Source organism: Cebus imitator, unplaced genomic scaffold, assembly GCF_001604975.1.
Source record: "Cebus imitator isolate Cc_AM_T3 unplaced genomic scaffold, Cebus_imitator-1.0 Scaffold1, whole genome shotgun sequence".
NCBI classification, from domain to species: Eukaryota; Metazoa; Chordata; class Mammalia; order Primates; family Cebidae; genus Cebus; species Cebus imitator.
The window spans coordinates 8,536,244-8,557,239 of NW_016107316.1; the positions used below are offsets into that span (position 1 = coordinate 8,536,244).

Genomic DNA, 20,996 nt, shown 5'->3' on the forward strand with positions numbered 1-20,996 from the left:
TCATGTGGGCCTGGCTCTCAGAGTAATTGTTAATGCAGCAAGTATTGATGCCTGGGATTGCAAATCCTCCTCTACTTCATGGAGCATCTCTCCACCCTGGGACTTCCTCTCCTCCTGCTGAAAGAGTGTGAAGTTCCCTGGTGCAGGTGCAGCTCGGCATGTTGAAGGAAGTGACCCATGTATCCTAATTCTTTGAATATATGTCAGGAGTCAATTGAAGATTCAGGAAAATACATGTTACTCATTTACCTCTGCTGTGCAGCGTAGTAGTTAACCAGGAACTAGCCTGCCTGGGTTCTAATCCTAACTTGGGCATGTTTATTAGTCTCTTCATGCTTTGGTTCAAGTATAAACTAGCAACAGGATTGTTATGAAGATTAAATCATTCAATGCATGTTAAGTGATTAACAGTTTGGCAGGAAAAAACCCAATACAGACAATCTGTAAACTTCCTAATATTTAATCCATTCATTAAATCATGACTGAATGATTGATTTTTTTTCCCCCTGGATGGCCGTGTTGCTGACCATGAAGGTGACAGACATTTTTAGCCCTGGGGTGAGATGTCTCAGACAATTGACTTCATGTTGTCAGGGAGCCAATCAGCAACGTAGATGCTGTACATTTTTTGAATGTTAAGCATTTGCTTGTCCATCTCCTTCATGGGCATGGGGACCCTGAAAATGGCAGCCATCATTAGGTAGCAACCATGGTGGGGATTGCAGGAAGCCATCATGTTCTTGGCATGAAACATCTGCTGGGTGAGCTTAGCCTCCATCAAGGCCCAGTACTGGTGGCTACCCTGGCTGGTCAGCAGGGTAAAGCCAGGCATGAAGAAGTACAGGCAGGGAAATGAGACCATGTTCTCAGCCAGTTTTTGTAAGTCAGCATTTAGCTGGCTGGGGAAGCACAGGCAGGTGGTGACCCCACTCATGGCAGGAGAAACCAGGTGGCTCATGTCACCATAGGTGGGTGTGGGCAGCTTTAGGGTTCTGAAGCAGACGTCATAGATAGCTTCATTATCAATGCAAAATGTATGTGTTTGTTTTTTACGTGGACTGAGAGAGCGGCAGGCTAAGTCTCCATTAGCAGCCAGTTTCCACTAATCTTTTACTATAATTCTGACGAATGTCTAAGTTCAAGTTTAAAGAACTGGAGAATATGGTGCCTGAGTACAAGAGCTGCAATGCAAAATAAACCCATTAAGACCCACCTGAATTTTCTTAGCTCCTGAAGTCTGATAGAATAATAAGAGGTATATGTGTAATAATTCTTACACATATACCTCATCCCAGGGCCCAGATACGATTAAGATAGTTTCCAAGGCTCTAGCCTTTTTAAACCCTAAAGATTAGATATAGATGGAATGAAACACTTCCATTTGTAAGTACACTCCTACGCATAGGCATAGAGCTTCAAATGTACATAAGCACTGGAGAAAAACTTGTAACTTTGAGTTGTTCTGATGAGTTGCTCTGACCTTCTCCCTGTAACTGGTTGCAGAAATAAACTCCCTGCTTTCCCAGTCTGTCTACATCTTGTTATTGATCAGCAAGAACAAGCAGCCGGACTTCATTCATCCGGGAACACCACCACTGTGTTGGACAGCTTGGGCAAGGGCAGAATGCTGAATGTGTTCACGATTTGTCTGGGTACTCCTCCCAGATCCTGCTGATGAGAAGAGTATCCACCCCAGACCCAATGCCCCCACCCAGGGAGTAGGTCAGCTGGAAACCCTGCAGGCAATCACAGCTCTCAGCCTCCTTCCTCATGACGACCATCACTGACTCCACTGGCTGTGTGCCTTCTGCAGTAGCAGTGGACCAGTGGTGTGCTTTGGCCCAGTTGTTCTCTGTACCATGCTGACCAAAGATGAAGTTGTCTGGCTTGAAGATCCGCCTGAAGGGCACAGAGTCCATGGTGCCCGGCTCCAGATCCATAAGCACAGCGTGAACACGGCTGAGTCCCAGAGGTCAGTGTGTCAAGGGGGTGCCTGCCTGGAAGGGCATGACAGCCCAGCCCTCCCCTCCCCTCCCCTGCCAGGCCTCTGGGTCCCTGGGAGAATTGTCTCCTCGCTGCAAGCCATCCAGCTCTGCCATGTTACAGGCGGGGAGCCCAGGGTCAACAAAGCAGGGCCACCACCCCAGCTGCTGCTGCCACAGCGGAGGTGGTGGAGGCAACCGTGGCAATGTGAGTGGCAGGAGAAAGGCCAGAGGGAAGAGTACTTACTATGAGCAAGAAACACATAGTGCTTGGCATTTAATAAGAAAAAGGCGTCCAAGACTAGAGTTCAAGTTTTCCACAATTACCTGTCTAGGTAGGAAAATAAGACACATACCCCAGAGACAATGAAGGAGCCAAGTTAGGCGTCTTATAATAGAAGAAATTGAATCAGAGGGGCAAAGTGACCTTGCCATGACATTAACATCCCTTCCAATTATTAGCTTCTCTTTGTCTCCAGGGCTGTATTCAAAGAGTGACATAACAGACAACAGAACTACAAGGACTTCAGAGAATGGAGAGCCAGTGGTGTTGTGTGGGAAGTGCAGTTGAGGGTTCCTAGGAAGCATTTGGGCAACAAGTTCAAGGGCTCTGAAGCACTACTGACGTATTTCAACTTCTTGACTACCTTTGCAATTTTCAATTTTGTGATTACAACATACTTTGTAAAGTATGTTGTTCTAGGCTTTCCAGATGAAATACAAATGTATAAATAAATATATTCCATATGTTTATATAAAGGGAGATAAAGAGAGAGAGAGAGATCTGCTATATGTGTTCCATTTTCCTTTTCTTTTTTCATTTTGTTCCTTCTTTTGATGTTATTGCTGTGTACATGTGTACGAGTGTGTATGTGTGTAAACTTTTGCTTTACTTGTAGAACATTTTGAAAGTTCATAATATAATCTTAGACTTTAATGTGGTTAACCCAATAATCATAAATAATACACATAAATCTGTATTTTTGAGGTATCTACTTTTATTAATATGCTGAAGTGTTGCTTTGAAAATGAGAAAATGAATGTAATTACATTGCCTCTTAATTTTCTAATTAAAAACATTGATTTCCCACTTTCTGATATTTATATTTCTAATATCATTAGAGTTTTTAATGTTTTTGCATGTTTTTGTACCCACAATTCTCATATTATTTTTAGCCTTGGTTCTTTGTTTAAATAGACTCAATGTAAGTTATCAGTTCATTTATACAATGATGTCAAATTTCTGAGTTCTTTTGTTTGATTAATCCTCAAGTTCAATGGATATTTCTTGGCTTTATAGTTTTCTATCAGTTTTCTGAAAACACAGTGCACCTTATCAAACTTCATATGTAGATTTTTTATATCTTGAAAAAGTATTTTTTCATTATATATTTGAATGTATGTTCTGTCTCATTTATTTCATTTTCTGTTTTTTACAAACCAATCATATGAAAGTTGGATGTCCTTTGTCTTTTTAACATAGGCATCATTTTCTCTGTAATAATTTCAATCTCTTTATACTTTTTCCACTATTTTCGCATGATATTTTCTCGTTAATGCTTTTTTATTTTGACTTTGTTTTAAGCAATATCTGTTCCAATATTGCTACTTTTGAGTCTTTATTATTATCTTCCATTTTTTTCCTGAGGTATGGAATACATTTTATCAACTTCTATGATATTGAAAATTTTTATTAGATCTGTTTTTTCTTTTACCCTGAGTAAATACCTAAGAATGAGATTTCTGAGATATAGTGTACAGGAATGCTCAAATGCCAAAACATTTATTTTTTCAAAGTGGTCACACAAAATGTACATTTCAGAGAAATGTGTAAGAGATCAAATCAATTTTTATCCTCTCTACATTTGTATTATACAACAATTTTTTTTTTTCAAATTTTGTTCCATTTCAACTTTTATTTTAGACACAGTGGGTACATGTGCCAATTTGTTACATGGCAATAATGCATGATGCTGAGGTTTGGATTATGGACCCTGTCACCCAGGTAGTGAGCATAGTACCTGAAAGGTAGTTTTTTAAACCTATTTCTACCCAACCCTCTATCCTCTAGTAGTCTACACTATCTATCATATTTATGTCCATATGTGCCCAATGTTTAGCTCCAACTTATAAATAATAATACACAATATTTAGTTTCCTTTTCCTACATTAATTCACTTAGGATAGTGGCCTCCATTTCCATCCAAGTTGCCACAAAAGACATTATTTTATTCTTTCTTATATCTGTGTAGTAGTCCATGGTGTATATGTACCACATTTCCTTTATCCATTCTACCACTGATGAGTACCTGGGTTGATTCCATGTCTTTGCTATTGTGCATAGCGCAGTGACGAACATACAAGTGCATGTGTCCTTTTGGTAGAATAATTTATTCTCTTTTTGGTATATACCGAGTAGCAGGATTGCAGGGCCAATTGGTAGTTCTGTTTTAAGTTATTTGAGAAATTTCCAAACTGCTTTCCACAGTGGCTGAACTAATTTAAATTCCCACAAGCAGTGTATAAGTGTTCCCTTTTCTCTACAGGCTCGCTAGCGTCTATTATGTTTGACTTTTTCATAACAGCCATCTTGAGTGGTGTGAAATAGTATCTCATGGTTGTTTTGATTTGTATTTCTCTGAGGATTAGTGATGATGACCATTTTTCATATGTTTGCTTGGCCACTTAACATGTCTTCTTTTGAGAAATGTCTGTTCATATTCTTTGCCCATTTTTTAATGTAGCCATTTGTTTTCACCTTTGTTGATTTGTTTAAGTACCCTATAGATTCTGGATATTAGGACTTTGTCAGATACATAGTTTGCAAATATCTTCTACCATTCTGTAGGTTGTCTGTTTGCCTTGTTGATAGTTTATTTTGATGTGCAGAAGCTCTTTAGTTTAATTATGTCCTACTTGTCAGTTTTTGTCTTTATTGCAATTGCTTTTGGGCACTTAGCCGAAAATTTTTTCCAAGGCCAGTATCAAGAAGAGGATTTTCTATGTTATCTTCCAGAATTTTTATCATTTGAGGTCTTACATTTAAATCTTTAACCCATTTTGTGTTAATTTTTATATATTGTGAAAGGTGGGGTTCAGCTTCAATCTTCTGCATATGACTAGCCCGTTGTCCCAGCACCATTTATTGAATAGGGAGTCCTTTCCCCATAACTTGTTTTTATCAGCCTTGCCAAAGGTCAGATGGTTCTAAGTGTGCAGCTTTGTTTCTGAGTTACCTAACCTGTTCTGTTGGTTTATGTGTTCTTTTTGTACCAGTCCTAAGCTGTTTTGGTTACTGTAGATTTATAGTATAGTTTTAAGCCAGTAGTGGGATGCCTCTGGCTTTGTTATTTTTGCTTAGGATTACTTTGGATATTTAGGCACCTTTTTGGTTCCATGTGACTTTTAGAGTGATTTTCTCTAATTGAATAACACTTATGTTTTCTATTTCAAGCTTTGTTTGACATTTAAGTCAAACAAATTTGTGTCCCTACCCAAATCACATTTTGAGTTGTAATCTGAACTGCAATCCCCACATGTTGATGGAGGGGCCTCCTGGAAGGTGATTAGATCATGCGGGCAGTTCCCCCATGCTGTTCTTGTGATAGCGAGTGAGTTCTCACAAGATCTGATGATTTTACTAGAGGCATTCCTCCCTTCACTCTGCATTTCATTCTCCTGCCACCATGTGAAGAAGGAAGTGTTTGCTTCCCCTTGTAAGATTCCTGAGGCCTCTGCGGTCATACAGAGCTGTGAGTCAATTAAACCTCTTTCTTTTATGAATTACCCAGCCTTGGATATTTCTTTATAGCAATGTGAGAATGGACTAATGCACCATCTGACATTGATTTTTGTATGTGGCATGATGTAGCCTGTTTTTTCTGCATCTGCATCAATATGTTTTTAAAATCGGCTCCACCTCCATTTTTTAAATAGGCCCTGTTTCTAACACACATCAGTCATGTCATCTATGTCTGATATAAAAGCTCAATATTTTCTCCCATTGATCCAGATCTCTATTCTTACACAAATACCACACTGTCTTAATTACTTTGGCTTTATAATAAGATCTAATGTCAGACAGGAGCATTTCTTTCACTTTTTCTTTACTTTTTGTTTCCTTCCATAGCTTCTTCCTCTTTTCTCCCCACTCACTGTCATGGCCAGTCTTAGTTTTTTGCTCTTGCATATATATTTTGGGATAATCAACTTGAAAAACTCTACTCAGAACAAAATACTGCTGGCTTTTGATAGAAGTTTTAGTTATTAATTAGGAAGATCTATTTGTACTTCTTTACATCTTATGCATGAACATGAAATCTCAATTTATTTTGGTTCTCTTTTACTTTAGTCAATACATTTATAATTTTTTTGTATTCAGATCTTATACTTTTTTAAATATTTATTCCTAGGTACTTTGCGGTTTTTGTTAATGTATAAAAATATAGCTTTTAAAATTTATATTTTCTCTTGTTTGTTCTGAGTGTATAGAAATTAATGATAATAATTTTCCTTTAATTATTTTAGATTTTTAATGTTACTGATGACAGTTTTATCTTCTTTCTAATAATTTTTATTTAAGTCATTTTTCTTGTCTTGTTGAACTGGCCAAGCTTTCCAATGTAATTTTGAATTATAGTGAAAACGATGGCAATTCTTGTCTTGCTTCTGATGCTAAAGAGAATGCTTCTAACAATTTATTATTTAAAATATTATATTCTATATTTAAATATATACATGAAATAATTCCAGGTTATAAAATACACTACACCTAGTGTATTAATATTTTTTGCTAGTCTGTTTTAATCATGAGTCAGTGTTGACTTTTGCAGAGTCCTTAGTCTGCAGCCAGTGAAATAATCAGATAGGTTTTCTCCTTCACTCTGCTGATGTGACAAGATATATTTATAGATTTTTGCCTATTAAATGAATTATGAGAAAAAACTAGCTTGGTAAACATACATTTATATTTGGTTTGCTAATGTTTTGCTTAAATTTTATATCTACATATACATAATTGTATGTCTATAATTTTTCTTTCATATGCTGTCATTGTCAGGTTTGAGATTATTTTAACCTCTTTTTAAGTCTCTAGATCAATGATTCTTAACTGTACATGATTTTGCCCCCAAGGGTCATTTGGTAATCTCTAGAGACTGTTTTTAGATTGTCTCTACTGAAGGGCAGATGCTACTGGCATCTAGTATGTAAAAGCCAGGGATGCTACTAAGTATTCTATATTGTACAGAACAGCCCTTCATAACAAAGCATAGTGTCAACTCTGAGAAATCCTGGTCTAGATTGCTTGTAATAATCTTGGATTGATCAAGTTTTTAAAGTTTGGTAGAATTCGCCTGTAAAATCACTGGGGTCAGTTGGGGGGAAATAGGGGAGGGACGGTGGGGGGTGGGGAGCTGGGGGGGGGAATAGCAGGGGGAGAAATGCCAGATGTAGGTGATGGGGAGGAAGGCAGCAAATCACACTGCCATGTGTGTTCCTATGCAACAATTTTGCATGTTCTTCACATGTACCCCCAAACCTAAAATACAATAAAATAAATAAATGGGAAAAAAAAATCATCTGGATTTTGTTATAGAAAGCATCCAAATTAATAAGATAATTCTAATTTGCATTTTCATTTAAGTAAATTGAGGTGCTGTGATATTAAGTCAAATCTGAGAAATCTTGGTCTTGGATCACTTTAATAAGCCTGGATTGATCTAGCCTTTAAAATCTGATAGAATTTGCCTGTAAAATCATCTGGATTTTTAATATAAGGCATCCAAATTAATAAAATAATCCTAATTTGTATTGTTTATTTAAGTAAATTGAGGTGCTATGATATTAAGTTAATGTTAGGATAGCATTTAGACATCAAATTGTTGCATGTCTTGCATTCATTTACTCACCTATTCATTTGTCAAATTTTTTTTTCACCTGTTTTGTATATGCAAGTATCTGTGTTAGATGCCAGGGGAATGCACAAGTGAAGCACACCCTGTCCTTAAATAGTCAGCTTAGGATATCAAGTAGGTAGTTAAATGACTGTCATTCAAAACAGAAATTAGTAAATACTATAGGAAAAATATAAACAAGATTCTTTAAGGTAGAGGGATACAGAGAGAAAAACAGAAATATTTCAAATCCTGACCAGGAAATCAGAGAAGAAATTCGATAAAGTATTTTGTATAGGTAAGCCCAGAGGGGAGTAGGTGAGCTGGCTTTTCAGAGAATATGAAAAGTCATTTTGCAGAAGGCTTGAGAAAGTAACTATGGGTAATCACATTATAAGGAGAGGCTGAAGCTTAATTATGGAATGCCTCATATAACAGGCTAAGAGTTTAAATTTCATCCTGTGATCTACAGAGAAGAGAGCCTCTAAAGTTACCTATATAGAGTAGTTTAATGATATGAGTTGTGATTTAACCAAAACTGTTTCAAAAACCTTTTAAATCCGTACAGTTACAGACTGAGTATCACTTCAAACAGTGGGAGTGTCTTCCAGATCACATTCTACGTACATTCTGGCTCCCTAACCTGAGGTCTGTCCCTGATTCTGACCTGGCACTTTTGTGGCAGTTTGTGTTTGATGATTGCAATTTGTTCAACTCCATCTAATATTCTTCTGATCTCCTGCCTGTCACTGAAATTGATGTGTTTGGTCACATTTCACAAATGAGGAAGTCAAAATTCTGTGAACTAGTGTGGTCCCTGCTGTCTTCCAGTCTGTGTGGGCAGAGTGAAAATTGGATTTTGTGACCAAAAAACAGGGCAAGCAGCTGCTGAGCCCCAGGGGACCATACAACCTGCCAGAATCTTTGCTCTCTCAATCCAAGCATGACCAAGACCACTTTTTATTGTGTGTGAGATCAACTATGCATGAAATTCAATAGTTTCCAAAGATAAATCTGGTTAGCCAAATACATCCAAGACTAAGAGAACAAGAATGGATCTTTTTTAAAATCAATAGTTATAAGCAAATTAAAACAGATAGTAACTCCTTAAAAGTTACTTCAATTAAACATTCTTTTGTCATGGCCTTTCTCAGAGTGATGATTCATCAGTGATCACTCACTTCAGTGAGTTTCTTGACAAAGTGAAGAAGAAATAACAGATACAGTGTGAGATTGCAAAATCCATTTCTTCCTGATAAATGCACTGAGTTTTCACTTATCCAGGTTATGTAACAACAGGCAAAATATGTTGAGCTCTTTGGTTTCCAAGGAGAAAGAAACACAAGCATCTCACTTTTGCATGGCAAGACCACAGAAACATATGAACACACACAAATATGTACAAATATATACACATACATATGTATACATTATGCATACACAACTTGCACACACTTGTATATTATTCTGAAATACATTGCAAACAAAACTCATATGTGTAATTTTGTGTATTTATATCCTTATGTAAATAAACAAATATAGGCACACACATGTGACTCATCCATGCAGACACATATGAAGGCATGTACAGAAAATAAATACAACATAAATCCATAATGCACTCCTTTGAAGTTTTAAAAGAAGACAAGGAGAGAATATGTAACATTAAAAATGAATGTGTAATCACTTTGCTGTTAACTGCAAAAGGAGTAATGAACAGGTTGTTAAAATGGTATCTGTCAAACTCATATAAAGAATTCGAAGCAGTTTCTGGGACTAACATTGGCTATAGAAATGATTTGACTAAGAATACATTACATAATCTCTGTATCATTTTAGTGAGATAACTTATTGTGACAACATTAAGTTAAGGGTCTGTTGAAAATAATGAAGGTGAGAAAGATGCAGGCTGGTAACCAGTGACTATGAGACCTGGCAATTTAAGGCTGAAACCTCAAAAAAGATCAAACTTTCAGAAAGCCTGTCCAATACTCTATGAGATATTGAAGTTGCTAGCTGTAAAGAAGAATATGAAAACAGTAATGACTGATTGTCATCTTACAACTCTCATTGTGATGGGTAAATATGGGAGAGTAAAGTGCTCTGAAAAATATGAGCAATCATTTCCCCATGTTGAAATCGTTGGCAAGTTCTTCACTCCATGTTATAGTAATAAAAATAGTTCTGGTTTTGTACAACATGGAGAAGAGAGGGAGATAAGATGATGGCACCATTAATCTTAACCCTATGGTGCACTTGGGTGTGTTCAAGTTGCTTTCATATGTTATATCATGGTACCTTTTTTTTTTTTTTTTTTTTTTGAGACAGTTTCCCTCTTGTTGCCCAGGCTGGAATGCAATGTTGTGATCTCGGCTTACTGCAACATCTGCCTCCTGGGTTCAAGTGATTCTCCTGCCTCAGCCTCCCGAGTAGCTAGGATTACAGGTATGTACCATAACATCCGGTAAATTTTGTATTTTTAGTAGAGATGGTGTTTCTCCATATTAGTCAGGCTGGTCTTGAACTCCTGACCTCAGGTGATCCACTGCCCTCAGCCTCCCAAAGTGCTGAGATTACAGGTGTGAGCCACCATGTCCGGCCTTCATGATACTTTTGAGATCTAATTTCCATACTTATACATAGTTCTTCTTTAAAAGAAAATTTAATATAAACTCATAAATTTTGAAATCTGTCACTCTCCTTCCACTCTGTCTGGACTCTAAAACAAAAATGGTATACAATAGATTATTTTTTTGATAGCAATTGAATGATGTTGTTTTCCCCTGTGTTTAAACAAACATGTCTTCACTTAGAGTGCCATGTAGTAGAGGTAAAAAACATAAAAGACATGCATCTTTCTGTTTTATATGTCTCCAGGAATTTTGAGTTTTGGCATGGGGTCCTCTGGAAGCTAGCTAGTCTTAGCCTATTTGAAATCTCTAAGTTTTCAATACAAGGACAAAGACCACAGTAGTAACATGTATTACATATATAAGATTCTCCCTGCTCCCTATTCTCCACATAGTTCTGGGACGTTACAGTCTTCTTCTGACAGATGGATGAAATTAATGGCAAAGCATTTGGGGAGCTATTGGCACTGGGAGTTTATAAGTATGAAACCTTTCTGGGTGAGAATTGGTCTGGGACATTGTGTAATCCTAAAGGATAGAGAAATGGCAAAATGCTAATCACATTTCTTTGGATTTACCCAAAGATTTTTATTTTACTCTCTGTTACTCCCATAAGGAGTAACAGAGGCCGACCAAGGTGGGCGAGTCACTTGAGGTAGAGAGTTCGAGACCAGCCTGACCAACATGGAGAAACATCCTGTAACAGAAAGCAAAATCCCTTTCCATGATGATGGAAAGGGAAAGTGGGAGTTTAATTTAGTCTAATAATAATTCCGTTGGAGATAAGCAAAGAGACTAAAATTATCCCAAATTCTCCAGAGGAGAAATGTTGAACAAATCCATAGAAGAGATGATGCGTCATTCCCATAGAAAGGCCATGCTAGGACCCGATGGGAGATAAGGAATGAATCAGAAGACTTAGTCCAGCCTGTTAAGAAGCTTGTGGTGCAGGTGCAGGGGACAGCAGAAGGTATCCCAGACAACAAGTATATGCTCTAGAAGCTCTAGAAAACAGGAGAGCAATCCTGGGTAGTTTGGGAAGGTTTGCTGAAGGATGTAAAAACTGGAAATAGAACAGTGGGCAACATTTATCAGAGAGAGGTAAGCATATCCTAGAATGTTCGTAAGAAAATGAAGGGGGAATTTTGTCTGGCTCCAATATCAGTATGAGAGTATTTAAAAATACAAAAATAACAATGGGTATTGTGCATCAGTTACGCACCAATTTTATGTCAGACACTGCAATAAGTGTCTGAAGTATTTTATGCTGCATAAGCCTCATAACAACTCTATGAAAACATAAACTGCTATTCTTACAACACATTGAAAACATGATGCTTCATGGGTTTAGTGGCTCACACCTGTAATCTCAGCACTTTGTAAGCCAAGACAGGAGGATCCCTTGAGCCCAGGAGCTCAAGTTTGCAGTGAGCTGTGATCACGTCACTGCACTCCAACCTGGGCTACAGAGAAAGAGACTCTATATTAAAGAGAGTGAGAGAAAAAAAGAACATGATGTTTGACCTGTGGAACTACCCCATGATCACACATGTTAACTTACAGACATTAAGAGGACCATGGCCGGCAGTTGTGGCTCATGCCTGTAATCCCAGCACTTTGGGAGGCCAAGATGGGTGAGTTATCTGAGGTTGGGAGTTCGAGACCAGCCTGAACTACATGGAGAAACCCTGCCTCTACTAAAAATACAAAAAATCAGCTGGGTGTGGTGGCATATGCCAGTACTCCCAGCTACTCGGGAGGCTGAGGCAGGAAAATCACTCCAATCCGGGAGGCGGAGATTGAAGTAAACTGAGATCGTGCCATTGCACTCCAGCCTGGGCAAGAAGAGTGAAACTCCATCTCAAACAAACAAACAAACAAACAAAAGGATCATAGCTGATAACTCAGATTTTTTAAAATAATCAAAACTGTTTAATAGTGGAATGTGTCAGCCAAAATCTTTGGCCATTTGGAGTACCTAGGCCAGGAAAACTGATGCTTAGCCCTAGCTGGGGACTTGCTGTACTAGTGAGATTTTGAAATAGACAATATTTAAGGCCAATTTTTAAGATTCTTTAATAATAAAATATATGAATAAATAAACACAAGTAAATTTTTATCTCAGCCTTGTCATGAATATCCTCTGAAATATACTTCCTCTGCTCAGTGGTGTTTTAAAGACCATTTCTCTGGAAAATGTTGGTGTAGTGCAATTTACATTTATAAATTCTACCTCCATGTAGCTTGTGGCTAATTTGCCTGCAGATCTTAAATCTGGCAGAATTTTATGAGCTGAGACTCTTTATGCAAGTGTAATTAAGAGGCATTCTACAATTTTAGGTTCTAAATGATGGCTTAAGGGTAAACAGGTTTTTTTTTTTTAAGGTAAAGAAAAAGTGCAAATTAAAAGAAAATTACCCTTCATCTGATGTAGAAGAAATACATTCTAAAGTGGAAAATTTTGGAAACACAGAAAAATAAAGATGCTAAAATAAAAAGTCCCTTAAACCCAACAAATACAGATGACCAGTCTTAGCAATTCAACTTAGTCACGACACTTCTGCACATTTTTCCCAGTTCTTTCTTATAGGCTGTAATAATATTTTCTATGACATGAGTTCTAAAGCTTTTCGACCTAAGAACCCCTTTACATCTTATAAATTATTGAGGAGTCCAAAGGTTTTGTTTATGTGTTTTGTTGATATTTACTATTGTATGTTAAACTGGAGAAAAAGTATATTTTAAAAATTTGTTTAAAATTGCAATAATAAATGTATTACATGTTAATTAACCCAAGCAACATACTTTGGTAAAAGACAATAAAACTTAGTGAACATAGTGGCATTGTTTCACAAATCTTTTTGATATCTGACTTAGCAGAACAGCTGGATTCTCACATCTTCTTCTGCATTAAACTCATGATATATTGCTCTGCATAAAGTTCATGAAGAAAATCGAGCCTCATGTAAATGTAAAATGGAAAAGAGGGGAGTAGGTAAATAGCCTTTTCAGATAATTGTGATATTAACCTGTAGCCTCTAAAAACTTCACTGTATCCTCACGAAAGAATGAGATTGAGAAGGCCAGTAATGTACTTAGGATTATCGTGAAAATGATTTTGACTTCATAGACCCGTTAAAAGGGCTTTGGGGACTCCCAGAGGTCTCTGTACTAGATTTTGAGAACCCCTGTTATGTATATATTCTTTGTTGGTGACTTCACAATATATTTTAAACGTCTTTAAAAATAATTCAGATAAAATGATAGATTGAAGCCATCTCCATGTCATTTGGTCATTAGGTTGTTTTCTTTCTTATACTAACGAAAATAACACTGAAATAGCTATCTTTTATCTATAATTCTGCATTTAAATGTTATACCATAGTTTCTTAAGATGGATTACTAGGGGTTTGAGATCGTGTTTTATGGTAATTAATAGGTTGTGCCAACTTGACTTTAAAAAAGATTATACCAACTACTATTCCACAAATAGGACATGAGAGCAGATGTTTCATCAACTTCTCTGCAGCATGGAGTATACTGCATCAAGTTATCTTTGCTGTGTTGTTAGGGAAAAAAGTAATTTTTTCAAATCCTTTGCATAATGATGAGGTTGACCATTTTTCATGCTGATTCATCACTAATATTCTATATGGAAGAGTATTATAACCATCAGCTTCCTAGCTTAGTGTTGGTCATTCATTCTGTTACTTTGTTTATTTATTTTAGAGACAGGGGCTTTCTCTGTCACCTAGGCTGGAGTGCAGTGGTGCAATCATGTTCCATTGCAGCCTCGACTTCTGGGCTCAAGCAGTCATTCCACCTCAGCCTCCAGAGTAGCTGGGACCACATGCGTGCACCAGCACATCTGGCTAATATTTTATTTTTTGTAGATACAGGGTCTCACTGTTTTGCCCAGGCTAAGCTTGAATTCCTGGATGCAAGCAATCTTCCTGCTTTAGTCTCCCAAAGTGCTGGGATTACAGATATGAGTCACTGTGCCTGGCTTCATTCTGTTACCTTGAAAGATGTTTATAGATCTGACCAAATACGGAAACAATTTTCCTTGATAGCATAATATCGTAAGCATGAGTCTATGTGTATTGGCATTCTAAGGTTGCTGTAAAAATAAGTATGGGTGGTTTACAAACAGAAATTTATCACCTCACTGTTTTGAAAGCCAGGAGTCTGAGATCAAGGTGTTGACAGCGTTACTTTCTTCTGAGGGCTGTGAGGAAGAATGTGTTCTATGTCTCTTACGTAATTTATGGTGTGTGTGTTTTTTCCTGGCAATCTTAGGCATTCCTTAACATATGAAAGCACCACCTTGATCACTGCCTTCAGCTTTACATGTAATTACACCCATGTGTATGTCTGTGTACACATTTTCCCTTTTTATGGAAACACTGGTCATATTGGAGTAGAAGTCCATTCTACTCCGGGTGATGATCTCATCATAACCTAACTAATTACATCTACATTGACTTTATTTTGAAATAAGGTCACATTCTGAAGTACTGGGAGTAAAGACTTGAACATATGAATTTTCAAGTCTTGAAAATTCTTGGGGACACAGTTTAACCCATAACACTGTGCTTCACAGACAGACACATCTACTGAATGAAAAATTCAAAGATTCTGTTTGAACCCTAATATCTACCCTCATTCCCTGTAGAAAACTTTATGTATTTTTGTTGCTTATCTAGTTGGGCACAATAGTAACATAATTATCCTCATCATTGTCATCATCATTGATTACATTTGTCCAGAATTTTACTGATTAAGAAGCACTCCTCTGTGCTTGATATTTCTCGATCTTCTTGGTTATTTAAGGAAGGCAAAGTTGAGATTATAATACCTATTTTAAAGAACTCTGAGGCTCAGGTAGATTTCTTTGCCCAAGCACTGGGAGTGATAACCATCCTCACCTTGTGTTTGACCAGAGCCTGCAGGGCAGGCTTCAATCACCATCATTATAGATGAGAGACAGTCAAAATGCTCTTTGATGAACAAAAACCAGACATAGCATACACAGTGATAAGTTGTTTAACACAAGTGAATTAATGAACACAATGTTGGTGAATTCTAGCTTAAGTAAGAAAATTCGGTTTCCTGGAACAATAGTTTTTAGTCTTTTAAGAGAATAGTTACAATATCTCATAACATACAGCATATGATTTGTAATATTTGTGGACAGAAGTTACATTTACAAGTTTTATAATCAGGCAGTTTATAACGCTCTGGAGGTCTTCTCATTAATTATCAGCAGATATAGCACAAAAATGTGAAAGCAAAATAATTAGAGGATATATTTAACATTATAAAAAATCTTGGCTCCATTAGGGCTAATTTCTAAGACTACTGTTGGTTCATTGTATTCTTATGGTCACAGAAATGAAAATGTTCTGTTAAGTTCCACTTATTTTTTATTCTATTTAGAAAGATGATATCAGCAATTGTTCTGTTCTCTAAATACTCATATTAAAAACTTCTCATCTCTACAATTGTCATTTGTATTTCCTATATCAAGATCAGTAAAAATTGGAAGCTTATAAATTTTGACACTAGTAACAGAATCAGATATTAGTAACTCCATTGGGAGTTATCATAGCAACACTGCAGTGTCCAAAAAACAGCTTACCTATCCACTTTTAGAGAAATGGATAAACACATTGTAAACTTATTATTTAATTAATGGTATGGAGCAGTGAAAAGGAATGTGTCAATATGGCTGAATCTTAGAAACAGAATATTGATTGAAAAAAGCAAGTCTTGGAATAATGCATGCAATATGAATCTGTTTTTATAATGCTGAAAATATACAAAGCATGACTATATATTGTCTAAGAATATACATCACAATGTGACTAAACTATAAAGAAAACTCTGATAATAATAAAACACAGCCTAGGTGCACCCAGTGCACTCATAATGTCCCATTTTATAACATCAATTTTGAATCTAGGAAGTTTGTTTTATTGTCTGTATAACTTTGCTCTTATAAGTACTTACTTAATATTTTACAAAAACAGATCTTAAATGGTAGATCTGATATGTAGACACTGTTTCCGCACTTCAGGTCCAATCTTGTGTCCTCCTAGATGAGTAAGCAGGAAGAAGGTAAAGGACGGCTGTTTGAATTCAGCATCCCTGGAGAGGTCAAAATTAGTGCCTACTACATGCCTCTACCCTGCTGGGCACTTTCAGGCAGAAATAAATCAGGCCCAGTTCTTGCCCTTGTGGCACTTAGTGAAGCCATTCAGGAGACAATATTCACCTCAAGAAATAACTAAGGGCATGGGGCAGATTGTGCGTTCCTCATTCTTTGTCTGGGTTCTTGCAACAATCTCCTGATTAGTAAAGAAAAACCAGTTCCTTCCACTTGTTATTCATCTAACACAGAAAGTGCTTTTTCTAGAGTCTCTGATCATGAGAATTGCGAACACATGGAGTTTTCCATCATGCCCCCTATGCTTGTATTATAATGCCAAGCTCTGTGTCTTAGCCTGCAAGAGCATTCACACTCTGGCTCCTACGCCACCAGGCTTGGCTCTCTCCAGCTCTACCAAACACCCACCCTGGCACCCTGCCTCAGACCATTTGTTCCTGCTTGCAAATCCTTATATTTGGCAGGCTTGCTTTTTCCGCTGGGTCTTTGCACATGCTTCTCCCTCTAGATTGAGGCACTATTCCTATTAGCTATCTAATGAGCAATGCTTAGCTCCTTACACTCAGTGTAAAAAATCTTTCCTTAACTGGGGTTATTACTCCTCACTTGCACACTTAAAGACCCCTATACTTTCCTCTATCAACACATGCACTCCACAATGAACAGTGATAATCTGTTTGTTTCTGAATTCCTGATAACTCCGTGAGATCCTTGAGGTATATGAATCTCAGGGTATTATATAAGAGATAATATTAGAACAAGTAAAAGCAATTTGCCATGAGGCAGTATTTCCAAATAAAACATGACTGATTCATCTAAGTATTATAAGGTTTTTACAGGGTAGGATTGATGCCTTCTTAGAGGAAGTAAGATTTGAACTGGTCTTTGAAGGGTAGACTTGGATCAGCAGGAAAAAAAATATTCTCAGTGGAGAACCATGAAGAGAAGCACAAAAGCCCACAAGGAAGAATTTGTAAGTTTTTTTGGAAACAAGGAAAGCACAAGATTGACTAAGTAGGAAGTTTGTATTACAGTATTGTGAAAAATAAACTTGAAAAGGAAAATTGGACTAAGGTAGGACAATAGTTGGAGATCAATCTTACATAAAATGGGAAGGACTGGGAAGGACTGAGATCATCAGAGTGATTTGATGAAACTCTGGTCAACACTGAGTTAACCAGAGCAAAATTGAAACTGGAAATGCCAAATCTAAGATTGTCTTTCTGTCTCTGATTACAAATACATAGTAAGTCCAAAACAGTACCTGCCTTTGTCTTCCTCTAGGAGGATGTTTGGCAAATTAGCAGCAATAGGAGAGACTGACTCATTCCAATTATTCTTCTGAAAATGAAAGACATAAAGGAAGTAAATCCACTTAAGAGCTCAGGGAAATTGTGAAGTGCCTGTCAGATTACAATAATTATATGGCAGCCTTTTGTGAGCTGTGATGGAGGACAGTCTAGGTAAGGGGGAAAAAAAGCAAAGTAAAATGTTTTCCTCCGTTAGCAGTTTCTAGAAACAGACTGTGTGATTGTGGTGTTTATGTGCTCCACATGAGTTTCCATAATGGAAGAAATGTTCTCAGAAAAGGAAACCTTCCCAAGGACAAGCTGGAGAACATGACCTGCCTCATCCCAACACTCCATCCTCCCAAGTCCTCTCAGTACTCCAAGTACTAAGTACAAGTAAACCAAGTCTAAATAAACTAAGTCTAAGTAAATCAAGTAAGTAACTACATCTAAGTAAATCAAGTCCAAGATTTATTTGGGAGCTGGGAGTGTGGGTTTCTGCATGCAGGGCAATACTCTTGAGAACTTATGAGACCCAGGCAATAACAAACTACTCTGACTCCAAGGCAGAGATCAAGATATCATTTTAATTACTGAAATTAGATTGATGTTGGAGAATGTAGCTTAGGCAGGCTCTTACTATAATAATGAGCTACTGAACACCATAGAAAACCCTGAGACCTTCTGGACTGGAAATTTATAGCATGGGGAAGAAGAGTAGAATGCATATTTTCAGAAAGTCATGAGTTTCCAACGAGAAAAAGGAACAGAGAGAGTTAGCTTCTCATTCCCATTTTTTTTCTACTTCACAGTTGAGTAAAGTCACTCATCCTCCCTGGGGGATATATGATTAAAGGAAGGGAGAGAGGTTGGGAGAGTTAGAATTCAGAGACCTCTCCAAAGAGAAGATAATATGACTATAAAGGTGTGAGCCTAGCTAACAAACTTCTGAAATTTCTGTGTTCTCTATGCAGCTGGAGGAAGCCATTTTAATATCTGGAAGACCAAAGCCAGTGTCTTTGTGAGTGTCACTGAATTTGATTAAGGAGGCAAAAAAGATTCAGAGGGGTCAGCGTAGTCAACTGTATATTAGGGGAGGTCAGGAAAAGTTTCATAAAAGCGAAGACATTTGGTGTTAAAGCCTAAATTAGTAAAGCGAACATTTTGAACAGAATGTACAAAAACATGGGTTTTAAAATGACATGCCATGTCTGGAAAATTCCAAGTATCCTATGTAAATCCTATGTAAACCAATTATCTTATGTAGTGAGTGAAAAAATGTTGAGACTGCTAAAGTTCACAGGTGGGCCCAGCCTTGTGGGGGCCTTTGTTTAATGAGATAATCCGTTCTGTTAAAACTGGAGAAGCCCCTGAAGGGGGTTAAAAGTCATTTGCTCCCTGAGGTTCTCTGACACTTCCGTGAGACCTTGAACCCTGATCTTTTGTTTGTTTCCATCTTTAGCACAGCTCAGCTTCCACTCTGACCATCACTGTAAAGCAGTTTATTTCAATTTCGCTTTCCAGGTCTTATTCAATGGTACCCAATAAATTATTATATAATTTAATTGAATTGTCTGACCTTTCACTAAAAATCAAGTGAGTTTGGGGAAGGCATGAGGATGCTACAAACATGACCCTTACTTTCAAAGATCCTGCCTTCTACTGTGTATGAAGACAGGGAGCTACAAAAACAGGTCTGGAGCAAGTCAGAGATGGGGCCCTAAAAGAGGAGTAAATGAGGGGCTTTTGGAGCACAGAGAAGGAAATACTAAATATTTGCCAGAAGAGGTGGAGTTACGGAGGGCTGCACAGAGGAGATAACCATAGGCATAACAGAACAGGGGTAGTTTCATGACAGCTGTTGTCCTGTTAATCTTTACCTTCATTTATGGATACTTCAACTTTGCTTGGCAAATGCTTATGATACACTGGAACTCATCCATAGCTAATGGTATACATGGGGAGTGATGAAAGGTTGGAGATGACAGCTGTGGAGAGACGGGACACAGGGACGCAAACACAAGTGATTTATTTCTGAGGTCAAATTGAGGAAAGAGTTGCAATTGGAAGGTGAGGGAGGAAGAAGAGCAAGGAAATGTTGCTGGAGCTTCTGACTCTGGTGACCGTGTGGAGATTATCGAATCTCTTAGGATAACGACTTGCAGCCACCTTAAGCACGCTGTTCATCCTCTGAGGGTAACTCTGTGAAAAACTTGGAAATAAAACAAAACTATTACTGGGTGAATTCAGTGGGAAAGTAGGGATTCTTGTCTTGGCTGCTGATTTTATTCAGTCTTTGTGCTTTTCCACATCTTTGTCTCTTTTTTCAGTGTCTTAAATTACAGATACCTAGTGCAAATGATTCCATTTATAGATACACAAAAACATTTTGTCTACCAATAAAGACAATTGATTTATCCTTTCATTCCCTTGGAAAGTTCAGTTTTTATCCATTTTAAAGTATATTTTAGCTTTCCTGTGTATGTGTACATGCACACATACATGTGTAGACATATAAATACGTATATACATATTTGAATTCTCCTTTGAATCAGTTGCAACGTCTTACTGGTCATCTCATTAGTGAGTTAAGTAAAATCTTTGATTCATGCTAAGTTTATTCTTATGTGAGAGTCATGATTTTACCCTTAAAAATTACTCTTTAACTGTCCTCTTTAAATTGAACCTATTTGCATGTGGGTTCAAGGATCTAGATCCTTTCTTCTAACCCTCACATTTCCAATGACAGGAGAAAAGCTCCCTAGTTCCCTAGTTCATAATCCAAATCCAAATTTGTGCTGGCTAATCCAGAAATCTGTCAGGCAAGTAACTGGTCATTTCTTTCTTCTTGGAGAAGTGTCTAAGGTAGGTGACTATTTCTTACTCTGTTCTCCCCAAGGAGGAACATGTGTGTAAGGCGGTGGCCTGAGATACATCTTCTTGTCTTGCCTCTAGCTTTTTAAATGTCAGTTGCTTATTTTAGACAAATAATATGCTCTGGCTGACTTCTGATGTGCTCACATCTCATACTC

The 20,996-nt window shown here is 37.4% G+C and overlaps 1 pseudogene; it reads right to left on the reverse strand.

Annotated features, from left to right (window-relative positions):
• Positions 1–476: 476 nt before the first annotated feature.
• Positions 477–20,151, reverse strand: LOC108301551 (annotated as a pseudogene).
• Positions 20,152–20,996: the final 845 nt, after the last annotated feature.